Source organism: Mobula birostris, chromosome 9 (assembly GCF_030028105.1).
Source record: "Mobula birostris isolate sMobBir1 chromosome 9, sMobBir1.hap1, whole genome shotgun sequence".
NCBI classification, from domain to species: domain Eukaryota; kingdom Metazoa; phylum Chordata; class Chondrichthyes; order Myliobatiformes; family Myliobatidae; genus Mobula; species Mobula birostris.
In genome coordinates this window covers 16,709,602-16,715,601 of record NC_092378.1, presented here as the reverse complement: position 1 = coordinate 16,715,601, position 6,000 = coordinate 16,709,602, and positions in this window count along the sequence as shown.

The following is a 6,000-nucleotide window of genomic DNA, read 5'->3' as shown; positions in this document are numbered from 1 at the left end:
TGTACATTTAAATAAGGTGTTGAAGTGTTTTTGATTTAGCTTTACAAAGTATAAAATCTAAGTATAAAAACATCATGAAAGCAATATTTGCATATTGGTCTATCGAATTCCTTTGATGTGCTCCCTTCATAGATTTCTCCAACCAAAATAATAATTAAGCATCATCAACTAAACTTTTTAATTTCAGATATTTAGTTATCCATCCTGAGAGGCTATGTCTTGGTCTAAAATCTATACCAACAAGACGAAGTCTAAACCTAACATATTTATAAATATTATAAATATATTTTTCACTATGATTTTGAATGCAGCAAGGATAAAGTTGATCTGTTTACAGAGCAAGAAAGGCTAGGGATCTCCATCTCAAGTTATGTAAAGGGAAAAGCGTGATAATGAAATGTGGTTGTTTTCAATGTTCCCTGTAAGGTGTGCCCCAGTGCATGGGCACACATCTTTTGTGACCAGTGCACAAAGAAACTTAAACTGATCTGATTGAAACATATAAGATTATTAAGGGATTGGACATGCTAGAGGCAGGAAACATGTTTCCAGTGTTGGGGGAGTCCAGAACCAATGGCCACAATTTGAGAATAAGGGGTAGGCCATTTAGAGCGGAGTTGAGGAAAAACTTTTTCACCCAGAGAGTTGTGGATCTGTGGAATGCTCTGCCTCAGAAGGCAGTGGAGGCCAATTCTCTGGATGCTTTCAAGAAAGAGTTAGATATAGCTCTTAATGATAGTGGAGTCAAGGGATATGGGGAGAAGGCAGGAACGGGGTACTGATTGTGGATGATCAGCCATGGTCACAGTGAATGGCAGTGCTGGCTCGAAGGGCCGAATGGCCTACTCCTGCACCTATTGTCTATTAAATGGCACAAAAAAGGTTGTCACCCACTACCTCATTGGCATGTTAAGTATATTTCATGATTGTACACATTCACATTTCCTTTTCCGGTTACTGATGCGGACAGTGTTGATAATGTGGAGTTTGCAATGATTTGTCTGCAGATTTTGGAACTGGCTTATTTATCTTTTATTGAAGAAATTATTCAGTGTGCACATGTTGTCACTGGGCAAAAAATTGCATAGCACTAGATTTTAGTGCACACTGGTCATTACAAATTAGAGGAAACATTGGTTCTTTACCTAGCACTTAGATGGCTCATGTAATGTACCTCTGTTCACCAAGTGCTCCCAGTCAGGTATGCTTTGGTCTGAGAGTGAGACTATATGGTTTCACAAAAAAATGTATAACATTCAACAGGATTGGTGTCTTAACAAAATTTATAGTTTCTGATTCAGTCAGAAATGGGGAATACACAGGGTTACTGGGGAGAGGCAAGCTTAAGCTATTCATCCTGCCTAATAATCATTGTCTACATTTCATTCAGGCATGAGTGTTTAAGTTCATATAAAGTGCAGTCTTGTGCAGTCCATTTTCAGAAACCATTTTCCCAGATTGCTTTAAAACTCATTGGCCCATGCAGTTGTCCGGTTTCCTATCTCTGCAAGGGTACTGTATCATTTTTAGGCAGGACAAGGTAACCTGGTTACCACTGTGTATATATTGGATGGGTCAATGTTTCTGTGATATTTATTTATGAGATTCTACTTAGTGCTGATTCTTACTAGATAAATTAAAAACCTAAGAAACTGAAGCAGAAATAGGCTATTTGGCCCCCTAGTGTTTACTCCACCATTCAATAAAATCATGGCCGATCTGTTACCTCCACACTACCTTCCATACTAACCCCATATTCCTCGATTCTCTTAATATCTAAAATCTATCAATCTCTCACAACACAAAATGCTGGAGAAACTCCGCAGGCCAGGCAGCATCTATGGAAAAAAGTATAGTGGACATTTCTGGCCGAAACGTTGACTGTACTTTTTTCCATAGTTGCTGCCTGGCCTGTTGAGTTCCTCCAGCATTTTGTGTGTGTTGCTCGGTTTTCCATCTTCTGCAGATTTTTCTCTTGTTTGTGATCTATTGGATTAGAATATAATTGGATTAGAATATAAACTGGAGTAATTTCATTGTCTTTTAACATTAAATAAGTGATGTTGGTCTGGATTTTGTGGTCAAGAGCATCCAGGGTTTTTCTCGCCTTTTAAAGCATAGAACAGTACAGCACAGTATGAGCCCTACTGCCCACAACGTTGTGCCAACCTTTTGACCTACTCTACAATCTATCTAGCCATTCTTTCCAACAGAGCCCCATGGGGTTATCCCATCCATGCGTCCATCTAAAAGTTTCTTATACGTCCCTAATGTATCAGCCTTTACCACTATCCCCTGCAGCACATTCCAGACACTTACCTGCTCTCTGTGTAAAAAAGAAACAACCTATGGCATCTCTCCTACACCCTCCTCCACTCACCTCAAAAGAATGCCATTATAATTAGCCATTCCATCACACAAACGAATCTTCCGTCCTTGGATTCACTTTACACCGCACGCTGTCGGAGCAGTGCTGCCAGGATAATCAAGGACATGACCCACCCAGCCAACGCACTTTTTGTCCCTCTTCTCTCTGGGAGAAGGCTCAGGAGCTTGAAGACTCATACGGCCAGATTTGGGAACAGCTTCCTTCCAACTGTGATAACACTGCTGAATGGATCCTGACCCGGATCTGGGCCGTACTCTCCAAATATCCGGACCTGCCTCTCGGTTTTTTTGCACTACCTTACTTTCCATTTTTCTATTTTCTATTTATGATTTATAATTTAAATTTTTAATATTTACTATTGATTTGTAATCCAGGGAGTGGGAAACGCAGAATCAAATATCACTGTGATGATTGTACGTTCTAGTATCAATTGTTTGGCGACAATAAAGTATAAAGCATTCCCACTATGGGGAAAAGATGGTGGCTATCCACTCTGTCCATGCCTCTTATCATCTTATGCACTGTTATCAAGTCACTTTCTTCCTCATTCACTCCAAAGAGGAAATTCCTAGTTGGCTCAACTTTCCCTTATAAGACAAGCTCTCAATCCAGGCAGCATTTTGGCAGATCTCCTCTCCACCGTATGTAAAATTTCCACATCATTCCTATAATGAGCAACTAGAACTGAACACAATTGAAGTGTGCTCTAACTAGAGTCTTATAGAGCTGAAACATTATCTTGCAGCTCTTGAACTCAATCCCCTAACTAATGAAGGCCAACGCACCATATAGCTTCTTAGTAATGCTATCAACTTGCATGGTAACTTTGATGAATCTATGCACTTGGACCTCGCATGGTAACTTTGATGAATCTATGCACTTGGACCTCAAGATCCCTCTGTTCCAATCTACTGTTAAGAATCCTATCATTAACTTTGTATTCTATCTTCAACTATGATCTTCCAAAGTGTATCACTTCACACTCTTCCAGATTGAACCCCATCCGCCACTTCTCTGCTCAGCTATGCATTCTGTCTAATTCCCATTGTAAACTATGACAAAATTGTACACTATACAGAACACCACCAAACTTGTTATGTGTGTGAGTTATACGTACTGTATTGTGCACCTTGGCCCGGTGGAATGTTGTTCTGTTTGATGGTATACATGTGTATAGTCGAATGACAATAAACTGAACTTGAATTTGAAGTTTGAAATTAGGCTTTGGACTTAATTTGTATTGAACAGGCAAGGTTTGGATGCAACCAAATATCTCATGTACATAGTTCCTCAGAGGGGAGAGGTTCCATAACATTTTGTTATGCGCTATTTAGGGAATATTTTCTGCACTTCCACCCCCTCACTGTTCAGTTTGATATTGAGCACTGAATTTAAAATATGTTATATTTATCACACCCTCACCCTGGGAGTCCAGCTGCTCGTGTGAGAAACTGATGATTAGTCACACCCAATTCCAGACAGTTTTACTAACTGTGCTGAGAAGTATGAATGCAAATTGACAAATAAAGTTTTAGATCATGTGCAAGTAAATTAATAGAGCGGCTTACAGGATATTACACCAGTTATTTTTCTTTATGGGTGTTTTCACAAGTTCTAACCACCAATAAATTCCACAGCCTGGAGAGATGCAAATCAACAGCTGAAAGAAAAAGTTTGTGAACCTCTTGCAATTACCTGGTTTTCTGGATTAACTAATCATAAAATGTGGTTTGATCTTTATCTAAGTCACAATAATAGACAAACCCAATCTGCCTAAACTAAGAACACACAAACAATTGTACTTCTTCTCATCATTACTGAGTACATCGTTTAAGTAATCACAGTCTAGGTTCAAAAAAGTATGTGAACCTCTGGGATAATGCCTTCTGCAAAAGCTATTTGGAGTCTGGTGTTCCAATCAATGAGAGGTGTGGATTGTAGAGGTGCCCTTGCCCTCTAGAAAAGATGCACTAAGTCAAGTTACTTAATAGAGCCTGTGCTTCTGCAGGAAGATCCCTTTATGTGCACCATGTCTCGGTCAAAACGACTTTCAGAGAACCTTGGAAGAAGAATTGTAGAGATACATGAAACTGGAAAAGGCTACAAAACCATTTCTAAAGACCCGAGTGCTCATCAGTCCACAGTAGGAGAAATTGTCTCCAAAAGGAGGAAATTTAGTACTGTTGCTACTCTCACTGGGAGTGGGTGGCCTGCAAAGATCACCAAGAGCACCAATGTGCAATGCTGAAGGAAGTGAAAAAGAACCCAAGGTAACAGCAAAAAACCTGCAGAGATCTCTAGAACTTGCTAAAGTCTCTGTTCATGTGTCCACTATAAGAAAAACACTGAACAAGAATGGTGCTCATGGGAGGACAACACGAAGGAAACCACTGCTCTCCAAAAAAAAAATTGTGTGTCTCAAGTTTGCAAAGACCACCTGGATGTTCTGCAATGCTCCTGGGACAATATTCTGTGGACAGATGAGACAAAAATTGAACTTTTTTGGCAAAAATGCATACTGCTATGTTTGGAGGACAGAGGGCACTGCACACCAACACCAAAACCTCATCCCAACTGTGAAGCATGATGGAAGGAGCATCATGTTTGGGGCTGCTTTGGCCTCAGGGCCCGGACAGCTTGCAATCGTTGAGGGATTATTTTATCAAGAGATTTTACAGGAGAATGTCGGGGTAGTGGTCCGTCACCTGAAGCTAAATAGAAGTTGGATAATGCAAAAAATAATGATCTGAAACACAAGAGCAAATCAACAACAGAATTTTTTTTTTTTTTGTTTTGGAAAGGCCAAGTCAGAGTCCAGACCTTAACCCAATTAAGATGCTGTGGCATGACCTGCAAAGAGCTGTTCATTCAAGGTAGCCCAGAAATATTGATGGAATGGGACAGTTTTGTATGGAGGAATGGTCTAAAATTCCTCCAAGCCGATGTGCAGAACTGATCTACAGTTACCGGAAATGTTTGCTTGAAGTTACTGCTGTACAAGAGGGTCACATCAGTTATAGATGCAAAGGTTCACATACTTCTGCCAATAAATACATGTAATATTGGATCATTTTTTCTCAATAAGTAAATGAACAAGTATGAAGTTTTTATGTTGTTTATTTAATTGGATTCCCTATCTAGTTCTAGGACTTGTGTGAAGATCTGATCATATTTTAGATCATATTTATGCAGAAATAGAGAAAATTCTAAAGGGCTCACAAAACTTTCTAGCACCACTGTACATATTTTATTGCAGCAATACTTATGTAAAAGTAAATTTAGTTGAAACAATCAGAATTTCCTCAACAATGTACACTATTAAATTTCTTTAAAATGGGCTTTAAGGCTAGAGATTATCTTACCCAAATTTTTATATTTATTTCAAGCGATACCGATTTTTATTCCTAAATCTTTTTTTGATACTGTTGACTCTAAAATTTCCTTATTATATATGGCAAAATAGAAATCCCAGATTAAGTAAAAAATACTTACAGAAATCTAAGAAAGAGGATGGTTTGGCATTGCCTGTCCTAAGATTTTACTACTGGGCAATTAATATCCGATACTTAATATTTTGGACACAAGATTGGAATATAACTCCAAGCCCATAT